At 42.9% G+C, this 19,011-nt stretch overlaps 1 protein-coding gene and 1 non-coding gene across 2 annotated transcripts in view; one reads left to right on the forward strand and one right to left on the reverse strand.

The window, feature by feature from the left end:
* LOC126267874 (uncharacterized protein ZC84.1-like) overlaps window positions 1-19,011 on the reverse strand; it is a 214,398-nt gene that overhangs the window by 109,335 nt on the left and 86,052 nt on the right. The window lies entirely within an intron of this gene.
* Trnat-cgu (transfer RNA threonine (anticodon CGU)) lies at window positions 3,970-4,044 on the forward strand. Its single transcript has one exon. It is a non-coding gene; the product is annotated as a tRNA-Thr (tRNA).

Genomic DNA, 19,011 nt, shown 5'->3' on the forward strand with positions numbered 1-19,011 from the left:
CGGTGTTCGCCCTCGAAAACTCGACACTGTGTGTCCCCCAGGCGCCGGTTGCTAATGACGTTTAAGTGGCAGGATGGCCTTGACGTGTTCTCCGTTAAACTATTAGTACCCGCCACTGCGGCTACGAAATGTCTGTCCACAGTTAGCGAACGATTACGGTACGATTCTGGACCTGTTCGTTCAATCAAAAATCTTTAATAGTAACACAGTAACTGAATTACTGGGTTACAAATTTTGGAAAGCGTAGTTAAAATGTTGTGTGTGGGTCCATAGTTTGCAACCAGCTGACGATGTTCACACAGACAGTACTGTCTGAATAAGGAAAAACCATATTATCAACGTTGTCAAAGGGAGAGAAAGTAAATTACATTGATGGAGGCTTCAAAATATCATCTAAACTATGTTCGGTCTATAAGTCAACCACACAGTGTCACTCAGTTTTCAAATTCCTATTACTATGTCAGACTTTACACCAAAGGAAGCGAGGAAGATTTATATTCAACATCCAAACGACAGTGATATCAGGGACGGATATTAGTTCGAATAGGCAAAGAAATTGACTTTGCCCTTTACAAGGTAACCATACTGGCATTCACATTCAGCCATTTTGCTCTGATTTTATCAGACATCGTAAGGAGTTACTGAAGTGCCTTTACATGCCTCAAAACCCAAATGGAACTTGTGGAAATATGAGAAAAATGCCTCTCTCATGCACAAAATAGAGTCAAAACATTATAACTACCTGCTTAGTGGGGTCTCATCTCATCTTCTGTAAGCAACACAGCGACGATTCTGCGTGGCATGGACTGGAAAACTCCTTGGTAGTTTTACGGAGGTATGAGGTACCAGATGTCTCCGCACAGGTCACTTAACCGCCGTAAACTATGGGCCGATCGTTTCTGGGAGTGGACTCGGCACACAGTAGCGCCCGAGATGTGTTCCATCGGGTTCATATCTGCACCAACCATACATACATTCCGTAAGCCACCCTTACGATGTGTCGTGGAGAGTACCATTCACACTACCCCGTTTTTCCATTACCAGTGGTGAATGATTCGTGGGTATAACGACTACTGGTAAGCCTCCGTGCGATCTCGAATCTCTAACTTTCTGTTGGGATGGACCCTTTGCAAGATATGCCTAGGAATAATGGACATGCGCTTTCGAAACTTTAGCTGCAAACTATACCGTGATGCAGAACGCTTCTACTGCGATGTCTGCCACTGGAGTTGGCAGAGTATTTTCCTAGGAGGCAGTCTCCACTTCCGCCCAGCTGTTTATGTATGCGAGACGCTATGTCGTTTTTTGATTCAAAGAAACAGTACCAACAGTCGTTGCCAAATAAACTAACAACAGGCGGTACTGACCTCCCATGGTACACAAAACCCGTGAGATGACTGTTGCAGGTGCAACGAAAGAACATGCCACATTTCAAAGAACGCAAAACCCCTAAGATTGGCGAAGTTTCAGAAAAGTTCGAAATTTAGCACGAACTTCCGTGCGATACGCTTTTAATAGTTTCAACAACGAAACTGTGTGTCCAAACTTGGCAGAAAACCCGTAGAGATCCTGGTCGTATGTAAAGTATATCAGCGGAAGCCCGCCCGGTTGGCTGTGCGGTCTAATGCACGGCTTTCCGAGAGGGAAGGAGCGCCTGGTCCCCGGTACGAATCCGCCCGGCGGACTTGTGTCGAGGTCCGGTGAACCGGCCAGTCTGTGGGTGGTTTTCAGGCGGTTTTCCATCTGCCTCGACGAATGAAGACTGGTTTCCCTTATTCCGCCTCAGTTACACTATGTCGACGACTGCTGTGCAAGAAAGTTCTCCACGTGCGCGCACACCACCATTACTCTACCACGCAAACTTAGGGGTTACACTCGTCTGGTGTGAGACGTTCCTTGGGGGGTCCACAAGGGGCCGAACCGCACAATAACCCTGAGTTCGGTGTGGGGTGGCGGAGGGGTGAAGTGGACTGCGGTAGTCGTCGTGGGGTTGTGGACCACTGCGGCTGCGGCGGGGACGGAGCCTCTCCTCGTTTGTAGGTCCCCAGTTAACAAACAATACAAACAATATCAGCGGAAAGTCACAATCAGTAACTTCATTGCGGGATCACAATGATGATGTGACGATGACAGTGCCACTAAATACAGTTTTGGCCGGCCCGGGGGGAACTATAGTCTGGAACCGCGCGACCGCTATGGTCGCAGGTTCGAATCCTGCCTCGGGCATGGATGTGTGTGATGTCCTTAGGTTAGTTAGGTTTAAGTAGTTCTAAGTTCTAGGGGACTGATGACCTTAGAAGTCAAGTCCCATAGTGCTCAGAGCCATTTGAACCATTAAATACCTTCCTGGCAGATTAAAACTGTGTACCCGACCGAGACTCGAACTCGGAACCTTTGCCTTTCGCGGGCAAGTGCTCTACCAACTGAGCTACCGAAGCACGACTCACGTCCGGTACTCACAGCTTTACTTCTGCCAGTATCTGTCTCCTACCTTCCAAACTTTACAGAAGCTCTTCTGCGAAACTTGCAGAACTAGCACTCCTGAAAGAAAGGATATTGCGGAGACATGGCTTAGCCACAGCCTGGGGGATGTTTCCAGAATGAGATTTTCACTATGCAGCGGAGTGTGCGCTGATATGAAACTTCCTGGCAGATTAAAATTGTGTGCCCGACCGAGACTCGAACTAGGGACCTTTGCCTTTCGCGGGCAAGTGCTCTACCAACTGAGCTACCGAAGCACGACTCACGTCCGGTACTCACAGCTTTACTTCTGCCAGTATCCGTCTCCTACCTTCCAAACTTTACAGAAGCTCTTCTGCGAAACTTGCAGAACTAGCACTCCTGAAAGAAAGGATATTGCGGAGACATGGCTTAGCCACAGCCTGGGGGATGTTTCCAGAATGAGATTTTCACTCTGCAGCCCCAGGCTGTGGCTAAGCCATGTCTCCGCAATATCCTTTCTTTCAGGAGTCCTAGTTCTGCAAGTTTCGCAGAAGAGCTTCTGTAAAGTTTGGAAGGTAGGAGACGGATACTGGCAGAAGTAAAGCTGTGAGTACCGGTCGTGAGTCGTGCTTCGGTAGCTCAGTTGGTAGAGCACTTGCCCGCGAAAGGCAAAGGTCCCGAGTTCGAGTCTCGGTCGGGCACACAGTTTTAATCTGCCAGGAAGTTTCATATCAGCGCACACTCCGCTGCAGAGTGAAAATCTCATTCTGGAAACATCCCCCAGGCTGTGACTAAGCCATGTCTCCGCAATATCCTTTCTTTCAGGAGTGCTAGTTCTGCAAGTTTCGCAGAAGAGCTTCTGTAAAGTTTGGAAGGTAGGAGACGGATACTGGCAGAAGTAAAGCTGTGAGTACCGGACGTGAGTCGTGCTTCGGTAGCTCAGTTGGTAGAGCACTTGCCCGCGAAAGGCAAAGGTCCCGAGTTCGAGTCTCGGTCGGGTACACAGTTTTAATCTGCCAGGAAGTTTCATATCAGCGCACACTCCGCTGCAGAGTGAAAATCTCATTCTGGAAACATCCCCCAGGCTGTGGCTAAGCCATGTCTCCGCAATATCCTTTCTTTCAGGAGTGCTAGTTCTGCAAGTTTCGCAGAAGAGCTTCTGTAAAGTTTGGAAGGTAGGAGACGGATACTGGCAGAAGTAAAGCTGTGAGTATCGGACGTGAGTCGTGCTTCGGTAGCTCAGTTGGTAGAGCACTTGCCCGCGAAAGGCAAAGGTCCCGAGTTCGAGTCTCGGTCGGGCACACAGTTTTAATCTGCCAGGAAGTTTCATATCAGCGCACACTCCGCTGCAGAGTGAAAATCTCATTCGGGAAACATCCCCCAGGCTGTGGCTAAGCCATGTCTCCGCAATATCCTTTCTTTCAGGAGTGCTAGTTCTGCAAGTTTCGCAGAAGAGCTTCTGTAAAGTTTGGAAGGTAGGAGACGGATACTGGCAGAAGTAAAGCTGTGAGTAGCGGACGTGAGTCGTGCTTCGGTAGCTCAGTTGGTAGAGCACTTGCCCACGTAAGGCAAAGGTCCCGAGTTCGAGTCTCGGTCGGGCACACAGTTTTAATCTGCCAGGAAGTTTCATATCAGCGCACACTCCGCTGCAGAGTGAAAATCTTATTCTTGCATTAAATACCGTTTTCCGGAATTCCTTCACCAAAGAAGACGGAGTATGTATTCCGTAATTCGACAGTAGAACAACTGCGAACATGAGTAATTTGTAAGTAGATATCCTCGTTGTAGCAAAGCAGCTTAAATCATTTAATAACGGCAAATCCTCTCGTCCAGACTGTATACCAGTTAGGTTTCTTTGAGAGTATAGAGATACAAATGCTCCATACTTAGCAATCATGTACAATCTCTCGCTCGAAGAAAGATCTGTACCTAAAGATTGGAAAGTTGCAGAAGTCACACAAATGTCCAAGAAAGGAAGTAATCTGCTGAATTACAGACCCATATCGCTAACGTGGATTTACAGTAGGATTTTGGAACATATTAACATTCTTAACAAAGAGTCAACACAGGTGCAGATAATATCATTCTCGTGAAGCATAACTATTTTTTTTCTCACGAGGTAATGAGTGCTATCGACAGTGTATGTCAAAATGATACCGTATATTTAGATTTCTAGAAGCCTTTGGACACCGTTCCTTGGGAGCGACTTCTGATCATTGTGTGCCTATGGACTATTGTCTCAGTTACGCTAATGCATTCGTGATTTCCCCTTAGAATGGTCACAGTACGTAGTAATCGACGCAAAATCATCGAGTAAAACAGAAGTGGTATCAGGCGTTCTCCATGGAAGTGTTATCGGCCCTATACTGCTTATGATCTACATAAACGGTTTAGGAGGCAATCTGAGCAGCGATCTTAGATTGTTTGAATATTATGCTGTCATTTAATGTCTGATAAAGTGATCAGGTCGAAAAAATTGCAAAGCGGTTTAGAAAAGATATCTGTATGGTGCTAAAAGTGGCAATTGACTTCGAATCATGAAAAGTGTGAAGTCGTCTACATGAGTACTAAAAGGCGTCCCTTAAATTTTGGTTGCGTCATAAACCACACAAGTCTACTGGTGAAAATTCAACTAAATACTTAGAGATTACAATTACTAATAGCTTAAATCGCAACGATCACATAGATAATGTTTTGGGGAAAGCAAACCAAAGACTGTGATTTATTGGCTTAGAAAATGTATCGGGTCTGCTGTAGAGACTGTTTACACTACGGTCGGCCTGTGGGGCCGAGTGGTTCTAGGCGCTTCAGTCTGGAACCGCGCGACCGCTACGGTCGCAGGTTCGAATCCTGCCTTGGGCATGGGTGTGTGTGGTGTCCTTAAGTTAGTTAGGTTTAAGTAGTTCTAAGTTCTAGGGGACTAATGACCTCAGATGTTAAGTCTCAAAATGCTCAGGGCCTTTTTTTGAGCTTACACTACGCTTTTTCGCCCTCTTATGGAGTGCGGTGTGGGATGCACAACAGACCGGATTGACGGACGACGTTGGAAAAGTTCAAAGAAGGGCAACGCGTTTTGTGTTATCGCAAAATAAGGGAGAGAATGCTACGCGAATTGGGGCGGCAATCATTAAAAGACTGGATCTACTCACGAAATTTCAATCACCAACTTTCTTCTCAGAGTATGAAAATATTGTGTTGGCGCTCTCCTACATATGGTGTAATTGTCATCATAATAAAATAACACCAAAGGTAGCACGAAAGATTTAAGTGTTCGTTCTTCCCGCGCGCTGTTCGAGAGTGGGATGTTAGAGAAATAGCTTGAATGTGGCACGATGAACCCTCTGCCAGGCACTTCATTGTGAATTGCAGAGCAATCATGTAGATGTATCTGTAGATCTCCGTGATGCTCTCGCGCTTTCTGAACTGAACCTAGAACAAAACGGATGTTCTTTGGATCTTCTCGGTTTCTTCTATGTGCTGAAGACATGCTTCCGACACAACTGTAGCACGACTCTGTCCTTTTGACAAGGTCATTTACCCTGCTAGAAATGCCATCGATATTGGGGAAAGCATCAAGCATGAAGGGATGCAGGTGTTCCGCAATAATGTATACGTAATAAAAAGATGGCACGGCCCATTCGATTGGTGCCACAGGTGCAGCAGCAGCAGGAAACAACGTGTTCTGGCAAAATCCACTGCATGGAAGAGCAAGTGACATTCCTGCATTCATAGTATCTACGAAGGAAACAGTTCAGATCGTTTGCATGTGACGTTTTCTTGAGTGTCTGTACATCCATTTACCAATACACACAGCTGATGATGTTATTTTTGCTACACATTTTCCTGGGTGTTCTTGATAATCGCGGTGTATGAGTCTCTTTGGAAACCGGATGAGTAGGGCGTATAACACTGATGTCCGATTAGCCAGATAGCCGTAAGTGATATGAAGGGGGAAACATTTTTTTTCTCATAAACGTACGGCAAACTTTCGAGGCCAGCGCGCGACAGATTACAAAACGATTCCGAATCTTTTCTGTTGTTACTACAATTCTTGCTCCCAAAACGTAGCGCAGAGGCACAAAAGCTACAAAAACGGGCCGGCACAGTGCTTCATACCTTTGAATGCTTTACCAATCAACCTCGCAAGATAGAGGGAGACAAATGGTCTGGCTAAATGGCATGTCTTTTGAAGACATTGATAAATAAGAGATTGGGTCTTTGGCTAGTTGTTAGTAGCTTATCGGGTACACAGTGTAAGAAAAGCTCTGGTAGGTGCGAACCAATTTATCGAGCATTTTTTCTTGAAAGCTACATTGAAATGGCGGTATAGATCATTATCAGAACGTATAGTTAGAAAACTACACATGGTGGTGTTTGCGACTATCATCAATTTAGTCATCAGGATTTTGTGTAAGAGATGGGTATGTAATGATGAACAAGTAATCTCGTTGATTGGATTTGGGATAAGCAAAATCTTCAAAACGATGCTCCAGCAAAAATCGTCAGATGTCAGTCACTCTGGAGTATTTAGGCAGGAAGACTGGTGTGAGAGGTTTAGTGCTGCATGTCTACTGAGATAAGTAGCCATTATCTATTTTGTGATACGTCTGGCAGAGTTTCCTGTACGCTGATAGAGTTTCCGGCTCATATTCGTGACTGTAGACCTTCTGTCATTCCCCCTGAACATTTATGTCAAATTATTTGAAAGGCATAGTGGCGCCTCTAGGGGCAAGGCTCTTACCGACTGGACTAGGCAGCAGTATCTGACTGTCAATAGCTCTCAATTTGCTCACGAAGGACACAGTGTCCAGTAGTAGTTGGACACATAATTTTAAATTTGGCACAACGTATGTCTATGCGCACATTGGGTGTAGGGCGAAAATTTTGTTTACAGTTGATGTATCGGTCAGAGTCATCATAGTTTTCTGCTTTGTGTGAACTTCGTTGGGAGAGTCGTAGTAGCAATGAGGGCGAAAAGTACGAAAACGTCCAGATAATGATGTATGAATACCGTCAGCGAACTCTCCGTCGTCGTCGTCTTACATATGGGGATAATGCACATGCCTGTTCCGTCTTCATAAAGTTTACGTCCATCGTTTCCTTGGTCGGCCTGTCTCTCCCTCCTTTCCGATCGAAGGATTTTCTTGGGTGATCTTTCATCTTACATTCTCTTTCCACCGCTCTGTGTATCCAGTTGTAATTGAATAAATTTGAAAGAGTATTACTAACATTTTCTTTCTCCTTTCTTACTACTCTTTCGAGGAGGACGTAGTTTCTTACGTTAATTTCTACAAACAGAAGACGACTATGGCTTTTCAGCCGCGCAAAGCGTGATACGCATGGTTCACATTAGCGGTAGACACCGTCAGCATCGTGTTACAGGAACCCTGACATTCTCCGGGGGTCTCTGGCGGACGGCCATTTTGCGCGCATGTCCTGCACGTGTGTGTTGCCACGATAGGGGGTTGGCGGAATGCCTTTTTTGCACGCTGCCTCACTTAACTCCGAGAGATATGTGGGCCGAATGTGCTGACAGACGTTTCACTGCTAGCTTCATACTGTTGCGAGGGCTCAATCTTTAAAACAGCGGATCTACGATGAACCAGACTACTCGCAGTGGGGGAATATTATTCGTCACGTTCGTGTAATGATTAAACACATGGCCGTGCGGTTCTAGGCGCTTCAGTCCGGAACCGCGGGACTGTTACGGTCGCAGGTTCGAATCCTGCCTTGGGCATGGATGTGTGTGATGTCCTTAGGTTAGTTAGGTTTACGTAGTTCTAAGTTCTAGGGGACTGATGACCACAGATGTTAAGTGCCATAGTGCTCAGAGCCATTTGAACCATTTTTTGATTAAACACAAAAAAGTACGCAACGCACAGATCGGAAACGTGTTGACGGAGAGCATACCGTAGTCTGCAAAGCTGAAAGAAATGCTGTGAAATAGCAGTCTATAGTGATACTAACATTTTGATTCGTCATCGTACAGCTGAAGGTGTGATACTAAGGCAATGTTATGCACATTCAGAGCTAGTGCAAAATAGACATGACCTTACCAGGAGACTTAAGACAGACAAATTGTTGTTAGTTCCAGCCGGCCGATGTGGCCGAGCGGTTCTAGGCGCTTCAGTCTGGAACCGCGCGACAGCTACGGTCGCAGGTTCGAATCCTGCCTCTGGCATGGATGTGTGTGATGTCCTTAGGTTAGTTAGGTTTAAGTGGTTCTAAGTTCTAGGGGACTGATGACCTCAGATGTTAAGTACCATAGTGCTCAGGGCCATTTTTGAAAGTTTGCAACGACTCGACAACAAAGTTCACATTAAAGTTTAGCACATGAACCATCCTTGTATTAAGTCTTCGCACGATCCGCAGTGAAAAGCCATCGAACAAATACAAGGCAACAGAAACTACGTTGTTATTAGAATTACTTCTTCATCACCAAGAATCTGGAAGTCCCCTACAGAAGTACTGAGGCACGCTTCCTCTCTATCTGTCCATAATTACGAAAGTGTTGCCGTTGTAGGATGTTGTGCACAAACTGACCTCTCGATTATGTCCTTTAACTGTTCGATGGGATTTATGTCTGACGATCTAGGTTACCAATTCGTTCGTTCGAATTGTCCAAATGTTATTCAAACCAGTAGCGAATAATTCCAGCCCAGTGACATGGAACATTGTCATCCCTAAAAACTCCATGGTTGGTTGGGAACAGAAAGTCGATGAATGGCAGGAACGGTCTCCAGGTAGCCGAACATAACCATTTCCAGTCAATGGTCGCTTCACTAGGACCAGAGGACCCAGTCCATTCCTCGTAAACACATACCACTCCACTACGGAGTTACGACCAGGTTGTTGACAGCTCGGCTCTATGACTTTGTGGAGTCGGCGCCAAAGTCGAGCTTTACCATCAGCTCTTACCAACTGAAATCGGGACTCATCTGACCAGGCCAGAGTTATCGTCTAGGGCGCAAACGATATGGTCACGAGCCCAGGAGAGGCGCTGCAGGCGAGGTCGTGCTTTTATCAAATGCACTCGCGTCCGTCGTCTGCTGCCACAGCCCGTTAACGGCGAATTCCATCGCACTGTCCTAACGGATAGATTCGTCGTACGCGCCACATTGACTTCTGCGGTTATTTCACGCAGTGTTGCTTGTCTGTTAGCACTGACAACTTTACTCAAACGCCGATGCTCTCGGTCGTTAAGGCTGTCGGCCACAGCGTTGTCCGTGGTAAGAGGTAGTGACAAAAAATGTGATATTCTGGGTACACTCTTGATACTGTGGAACTCGGAATACTGAATTCCCTACGATTTACAAAATGGAACATCCCATGCATCTAGCTCCAACTAACATTCCGCATTGAAAGTCTGTTAGTTCCCGCCGTCCGGCCATAATAACGTCGGAAACCTGTTCACATGAATCCCCTTAGTGCAAATGATAGCTCCGCCAATGCACTGCCCTTTTATATCTTGTGTACGCGATACTATCGCCGTATGTATACGTGCATGTCGCTATCCCAAAATTTTTGTCGCCTCTGTGTATGTTACAGTAGTCGCCTGTAGTGTAACATAGTATCTACCAGGGCGGAGCCCTTAATAATAATTAGGTCTGGAGGTTAATGAAGAGAATAACATTCTCAGGCAGAAATTGACAGCAAAGTCACTATGTACAGCAAACGATAATTAAGTCTGACAAATTGTATTGTGAACGACACAATTTTAAACTCCAGTCTTCTTCACTCCAATTACGGATAAATGAAAAGAAGAATGGCAAATTATACCATTAAGTGTGCTGTTATTAGTCTAGTGTTATCTTCACGTCCACATATTACTTGACTACAGTCCGAAGACCGATTTGATGCAGACCTCCAAGGCAATATATTCTCCGCAAGCCTCCTCATCTCTGCATAACTATAGTCAAGCCCAGGTCTCCAATTCCACCTCCCCTCTCCACCCCACCACCCAGTTTCCTCTTGGCCAAACTGACTATTCGCTGATGCCTCAGGATATGTCCTGTCAACCGATCCCCGATCCATGCTTTAAGCCAGACTGTACCATAACCTTCTTTTCTACACAGTTCTATTCAGTACCTCCTTATTATTCAATCTACCCGTCTAATATCAACCATTCTTCTGCAGCACTACATGTAAAAAGCTTCTATTATTTTCTTGTCTGAACCGTCTATCGTCTAAGTCAGTGATTCCCAACCTGGGGGTAATTACCCCCTGAGGGGTTAAATGAAATTTTCTGAGGTGTAAAAACTAAACAATTCGATTCTGTTATCTTCAAAATATCATTACTATTATCAGAATTTTGTAAGACTTTAATATTGATTCAGTAAGTTATCAATAATTACTTTTTCTCAATTAGTTCATCTTTGATTATAAACATGAGACATATACATAACAAATGCTAAATACCGCGAGAAAAAATATTCTCCAAGTTGTAGATAGTAGCTGCAGTAGTCCAGAAATTGCTTCATTACTCCCTTCGAAACAGACAAATCAGTTAACTGGCAACACGACACAGCACTAACTACATAAGGGCTAGTATAGTGATGGACACAGTTTTATTATTATTGTTGTAATAAGTTATTATTATTAGAGTGGTTAGGCATAAAGCATTAAGAGCCTGAAGTCGTCCGATTTCTGCCAGTTCAGAAGTAAGGAGCGCAGCAATGAAGTGACTTACAAATGGTAAGTATAGAGCACACACCTGAAATTGTTTGATTTTAAATGGTGTTGCAGCGTGCAGGTTAAGCAAGTGCCGCAATGCAGAAGAGTAGTGCAGGGGAAGCTTCTTTTGTACCGAATGTGTCTGCCCTCACTGTGGATAGTTAGCTTTCTCTTCTGAGAAGAAGTCGTAGGCAACACTTACGATGCACCATGAATTCCTTCGTCATTCATTCTAACTCTCTCTCTCTCTCTCTCTCTCTCACACACACACACACACACACACACACACACATACATACATACATACATACACACACTAACATAAACCAAATATCATTCATCTTCCATATCTTTTAAAAACAAAAGTGTTCCAAGAAAAGTCTTTCATTTTACAGTTTAGTTAGGTGATAGTGCGGGGGCTAGGGGGGGGGGGAGCACTAGCTAAAGTCTGATTGCACTCAGAGGTAATGGTCTAAAAACGGCTAGGAACCACTGGTTAACGTCATTCTTCCGTACAAGTCTACACTCCGAGCAAATACTTAAATACTTTAAGAAAATACTTCTTAACACTTAAATTCATATCAAATGTCAGTAAATTCCTTTTCTTCATAGTTACTTTTCAAATTTCCCTTTTTCTTACTATTGGCAATCTGCATTTTATATATCCTCTATTTCAACCATCATAAGTTATTTTCTGACCAAACAACAGAACTTACCTACCACTTGTAGTGTCTCATTCCTGATCTGATTTCCTCAGCATCGCCAGTTCGTTCAACTGTTCGTCCAAGTCCTTTGCTGTCTCTCACAGAATTACAATGTCAAAGGAATACCTCAAAATTTTTATTTCTTCTCCTGAAATTCAATTCCCTTTCTAAATTGCTTTTCATTTCTTATACTCCTTGCTCCATGTGCAGAATGAATAACATCAGGGATAGCCTGCAAACCTGACTCCCGCGCTTCTCAACAACCGTCCTCCTTTTCGTATCCGTCGGCGCTAATGATTGCCGTCTGGTTTCTGTACAAGTTGTAGATAACTTATTACTCCCTGCATTTTATTCCTCCTACTTCAGAATTTCAGTATATTTGAGTTAACATAGTCTGAACCAACAAACGCTGTGTGCCTTTTGCTCATTCTATGTTCTAAGGTAAATTGTAAGGTCAGTATTGCCTTGTGTGTTCCAGTATACTAACTGATCTTCTCCGAAGTCGGCTTCAACCAGTTTTTTTCCATTCTTTTGTGAATAACTCGTGTTAGCATTTTGCATCCACGACTTAGTAAACTGATAGTTCGGTAATATTCACACCTGTCAGCACCTGCTTTCTTTGGAACTGGAATTTTTACATCCTTCTTGAAGTCTAAGGGTACTGTAACGCCCCGGGAAACCAGAAAACCCAAATAAGAATGTCATGATAATTTAAAGTAGGGAACAGTGTTATCGTGACAGGTACGACAACTTTGACAATAATATAACACCTTAAAGTTTTGATGAACACCAATTTCAATAATTGGCTAAAATTTACAGACGCGCCAAATTTGTCACGGACTTCTATGCGAGATACATTTAATAGGTTCCACAACGAAACATTGTCTCGAAATTTGGTAGAAAATCCGAAGAAATTCTGGTCGTATGTAAAATACACAAGCGGCAAGACGCAGTCAATACCTTCGCTGCACAGTGCCGATGGTACTGTTACCGACGACTGTGCCGCTAAAGCGGAATTATTGAACGCAGTTTTTAGAAATTCCTTCACCAGGGAAGACGAATGGGATATTCCAGAATTTTAAACACGAAAAGCTGCTAGCATGAGTTTCTTAGAAGTAGATATCTTAGGGGTTGCGAAGCAACTCAAATCGCTTGATACGGGCAAGTCTTCAGGTCCAGATTGTATACCGATTAGGTTCCTTTCATATTACGCTGATACAATAGCTCCCTACTTAGCAATCATATACAACCGCTCGCTCACCGATAGATCTGTACCTACAGATTGGAAAGTTGCGCTGGTCGCACCAGTGTTTAAGAAGGGTAGTAGAAGAAATCCAGCGAACTACAGACCTATATCATTGACGTCGGTTTGCAGTAGGGTTTTGGAGCATATACTGTATTCAAACATTATGAATCACCTCGAAGGGAACGATCTATTGATACGTAATCGGCATGGTTTCAGAAAACATCGTTCTTGTGCAATGCAGCTAGCTCTTTATTCGCACGAAGTAATGGCCGTTACCGACAGGGGATCTCAAGTTGATTCCGTATTTCTAGATTTCCGGAAAGCTTTTGACACCGTTCCTCAAAAGCGACTTCTAATCAAGCTCCGGGCCTATGGGGTATCGTCTCAGTTGTGCGACTGGATTCGTGATTTCCTGTCAGGAAGGTCGCAGTTCGTAGTAACAGACGGCAAATCATCGAGTAAAACTGAAGTGATATCAGGTGTTCCCCAGGGAAGCGTCCTGGGACCTCTGCTGTTCCTGATCTATATAAATGACCTGGGTGACAATCTGAGCAGTTCTCTTAGGTTGTTCGCAGATGATTCTGTAATTTACCGTCTAGTAAGGTCATCCGAAGACCAGTATCAGTTGCAAAGCGATTTAGAAAAGATTGCTGTATGGTGTGGCAGGTGGCAGTTGACGCTAAATAACGAAAAGTATTAGGTGATCCACATGAGTTCCAAAAGAAATCCGTTGCAATTCTATTACTAGATAAATAGTACAATTCTAAGTACCTGGGAAAGACCACATAGATAATATTGTGGGGAAGGCGAGCAAAAAGTTGCGTTTCATTGGCAGGACACATAGAAGATGCAACAAGTCCACTAAAGAGACAACTTACACTACACTCGTTCGTCCTCTGTTAGAACATTGCTGCGCGGTGTGGGATCCTTACCAGGTGGGATTGACAGACGACATCGAAAGGGTGCAAAAAAGGGCAGCTCGTTTTGTTTTATCACGTAATAGGGGAGAGAGTGTGGCAGATATGATACGCGAGTTGGGATGGAAGTCATTAAAGCAAAGACGTTTTTCGTCGTGGCGAGATCTATTTACGAAACTTCAGTCAGCAAATTTCTCTTTCGAACGCGAAAATATTTTGTTGAGCCCAACCTACATAGGTAGGAATGATCATCAAAATAAAATAAGAGAAATCAGAGCTCGAACAGAAAGGTTTAGGTGTTCGTTTTTCCCGAGCGGTGTTCGGGAGTGAAATGGTAGAGAGATAGTATGATAGTGGCTCGATGAACCATCTGCCAAGCACTTAAATGTGAATTGTAGAGTAGACATGTAGATGTAGATGAGTATGTTATGATATAAAGGTAGAAAGAAAGAGAGGTTATTTATAATTAGCTATCAAACTTCTCAGTAATAACTGCAAATCAGTACGACGAAAGTTAAGTTCAAAGTGATATGTCGGTCAGAGATAAAATTTATTGTGAAAGAGAGTTGTAAACGCGGCGAAATTCAATGCGTCTACAATGCTCGATCATGGAAACGTTAGTCGCTTGCTAGCTTGCTTGCTATCAAGTCGAGAGAGAGCACCGTTCGTTATAGTACTACAAACGGAACGCTAAGAGATTGTTTCTTTTCAAAAAAAGTAATATTGTGTGATAGAGATGCGCGGACTTTTTCTCAGTTATTCTGACTTAAGACCTTGAACTGAAGTCATATTCTGATAGTGTACGACGAGTTAATGAACTTCAAATATTGGAATATTATTGTTGGACTCAACCTTCGTTAAAGTGAACAGTTACAACTAAGAATGGACATAGTATCGAAGTCTGCAATACCTGATTAGCCTGGAGTGTTGTTGTTTGTTGTTATGGTCTTCATTACTGAGACTGGTTGATGCAGCTCTCCATGCTAATCTATCCTGTGCAAGCTTCTTCATCTCCCAGTACCTACTGCAACCTACATCTTTTTGAATCTACTTAGTGTATTCATCTCTTGGTCTCCCTCTACGATTTTTACCTTCCACACTGCTCTCCAATACTAAATTGGTGATCCCTTGATGCCTCAGAACATGTCATACAAACCAATCCCTTCTTCTAGCCAAGTTGTGCCACAAACTTCTCTTCTCCCCAATCCTGTTCATTACCTCCTCATTAGTTATGTGATATACCCATCTAATCTTCAGCATTCTTCTGTAGTTCCACATTTCGAAAGCTTCTATTCTCTTCTTGTCCAAACTATTTATCGTCCATGTTTCACTTCCATATATGGCTACACTCCTTATAAATACTTTCAGAAACGACTTCCTGACACTTAAATCTATACTCGATGTTAACAAATTTCTCTTCTTCAGAAACGCTTTTCATGCCATTGCCAGTCTACATTTTATATCCTCTCTACTTCGATCATCATCAGTTATTTTGCTCCCCAAATAGCAAAACTAGTTTACTTCATTACGTGTCTCACTTCCTAATATAATTCCCTCAGCATCACCCGACTTAATTCAACTACATTCCATTATCCTCGTTTTGATTCTGTTGATATGCATCATATATCTTCCTTTCAAAACACTATCCATTCAGTTCAACTGCTCTTCCAAGTCCTTTGCTATCTCTGACAGAATTACAATGTCATCGGCAAACCTCAAAGTTATTATTACTTCTCCATGGATTTTAATACCTACTCCGAATTTTTCTTTTGTTTCCTTCACTGTTTGCTCAATATAAAGATTTAATAACATCGGGGATATGCTACAACCCTGTCTCACTCCCTTCCCAGCCACTGCTTCCCTTTCTTGTCCCTCGACTCTACATCCAACAAATACACAAGGTCCATCCACAAGAGCAGTAGCGGCAACAGATTTAATTGGTATGCGGTTCTTCTTATCACCAGATGTTGTAGCGAACTCGATGTTCTCGATCGTTTTATACACTGTAGACGCTTCATAGACGTATCAAAAAGATATATAGATACTGTTAATCACCATGAAAAATAGAATTAGATAGCGTTTTGAAAAATAAGATTATCATAATTTTCATCCGGACCGGCCGTACGCGTGCTAAAGTAAATCTAGACGTATCAAAAAGATATATAGATACTGTTAATCACCATGAAAAATAGAATTAGATAGCGTTTTGAAAAATAAGATTATCATAATTTTCATCCGGACCGTTATGCCGTACGCGTGCTAAAGTAAATCTAGACGCACGCGTACACGTACGGCAGTGGGTATCAACAAAGTACAGTCACCAACAAACTTAACATACTCACATACACCTTTACCCTTAATCCAAATAAATACAGATTTATTTACAGACACTTTCCTCTTATTACGACTATACAACACTTTTCAATGGTGATTAACAGTATCTATATATCTTTTTGATACGTCTATGAATGACTACATTATTCCACTTTGAAGATTTCAGACTCTAAGTCCCATCTTCAAAGTGGAATAATGTAGTCATTCATAGACGTATCAAAAAGATATATAGATACTGTTAATCACCATGGAAAATAGAATTAGATAGCGTTTTGAAAAATAAGATTATCATAATTTTCATCCGGACCGTTATGCCGTACGCGTGCTAAAGTAAATCTAAAGTAAATCTTCACTTAATAGCTACTGTAAACCAACCATTACCATGACCGAAAGTGTCGTTAATATCAACGCTAAAATTAACTCTACATCCAACAAATACACAACGTCCATCCTGTCGTACGTGTACGCGTGCGCCTAGATTTACTTTAGCACGCGTACGGCATAACGGTCCGGATGAAAATTATGATAATCTTATTTTTCAAAACGCTATCTAATTCTATTTTTCATGGTGATTAACAGTATCTATATATCTTTTTGATACGTCTGTGAATGACTACATTATTCCACTTTGAAGATTTCAGAGTCTAAGTCCCATACGGAACTCAATGTATAAGAACTTTAACTTTCTTCACTTAATTAAAAGTGGAATAATGTCTCTGAAAAAAATGACTTAGACTCTGAAATCTTCAAAGTGGAATAATGTAGTCATTCATAGACGTATCAAAAAGATATATAGATACTGTTAATCACCATGAAAAATAGAATTAGATAGCGTTTTGAAAAATAAGATTATCATAATTTTCATCCGGACCGTTATGCCGTACGCGTGCTAAAGTAAATCTAGGCGCACTTTTCAAACAGCAATTGACCGAAATCTTCTTTGACTTGGAACTCATTAATTACGTGCTGTTTAGACTTTTTGGCTGTCCTGATTACTTGCACACTGACCCCACAATTATATTTTCTCGTAAGGATTTTTTTTTCAACAACTCCAACTCAATTTCTTGTTTATTAACATTCAACCAAATTTTTCCTGTTTTTAAATCTATTCTGCATCCGTATTGACGTATGCTGTCGACTCCGATAATGCAATCTACCACCAAATTTTTCACAACAAGGAATGTGCTTAATATTGCTACATTTCCGAATTCCACACCAAGTAGTGACTGCACCTTTACATTAGCTGATCGAGCCCCAACGGCTCCTATTATTCTGCAATTTTGAACTGGAAAAACTGGTACTCGTCTTATATTTCTGATCCTCTTGAATAGTGCCTCCGAAATAACATTTGTGGTTGCAGCTGTGTCTAAGATCGCCACTGTAGGTACGGTCTCCATTATGACTTGCACTTCGGCTACTGCCACCTGTTCCTTATCCTCATCTTGTGGTTCTAAGTCCTCGGTCAGTTCATCTGCCAGTAATCGTCCATCATTATACGTTAGCATGGGTACACATATCCTGTTGCATCTCAACCAATTGTTGACCGCTCCTCTGGGGCACGAGTGGGTCCTTACGAGTTTGTTGGATTTTGATTTGTCTGCTGGTTGACATCATCCGTCACTTCGGTAATTACCGGTTGATTCGGAGATATCCGTCCCCACTGATGTTGACTATTTGAATTAATTCCTCCAGGTTGATTCCAATTTCTATTATTGTTATTATTCCAGGCTTGGGGTCTGACATTTCTTTCGTTCCCCCACACGGGGTTGTATCTTTTCCCGTTTCTGTTGTTCCTTGAATAGCCACTCGCAAGACCATTTCCGGGATTGCTATTGAGATTTTGAGGGGTTCCTCCATTATTTAACGAACTCTGTTCATTCCGAAGCGTCGATTGATCGCCATTGGTATAACCCATACTTCCACCTTGCCTACCGTTTGGCGGAGGTTCTATCGCCCTATATTGAAATCTGTTATTACGGGCTTTCTGGTTGTTCTCTTCGATAATATCTATATGATCTAACGTCCTGAGCAAGTCTTTGTCGCTGCCGTAAATCATTTGATTCTGGATGCTAGTTGGTAGTCTTGCCTTTAGTATGTTTATTACGTCTGGCAAGGGCAAGGGCAAGGGCATAGGGCATAGGTCTGTCCCAGTATCTCGTTTTATTTATATATTTTTCGAAATACCTTCTAAGACTTCCTTTCGAAAAGGAGAAGGCTCTGGGTAGAGCACCTCCTGCCTTAGGCGTTCCTGTACCCCTTTAGACCAGAACTTTACTAAAAACGCCTTCTCAAAATCGTCATATGTCAGGCAAACAGAAGTCATGTCCGAGGCCCAGATCGCCCCCGAATCTTGTATACATACTGTAACAAAACTGATCTTCTGCCACTCTGACCAATTTCTGGGTAGCACTCCTCTGAAACTTCGAATAAAAACAATTGGATGGACCCCCCTTTTGTTAGGGTTAAAAATCTGGAATTGCCGATGCTTTGTCATTTTTTCTTCGGCATGGCAAAGGCTTTTGTAATCTCCGGTAGAGAAGAATTCACACGAACAACCAGCTTGTGGCAATTTAATGTTTGAATTACTTGCACAAGTCGATATTGTGTGCGAATGGACAGTAACTGGCTCTATAGTCGTTGCCAACTTCTGCTGCTGCCCTGTATTCATTTGTTCTGAGCTTTGTTGTGAAGCGCG

The sequence above is a fragment of the Schistocerca gregaria genome, chromosome 1 (assembly GCF_023897955.1).
Source record: "Schistocerca gregaria isolate iqSchGreg1 chromosome 1, iqSchGreg1.2, whole genome shotgun sequence".
NCBI classification, from domain to species: domain Eukaryota; kingdom Metazoa; phylum Arthropoda; class Insecta; order Orthoptera; family Acrididae; genus Schistocerca; species Schistocerca gregaria.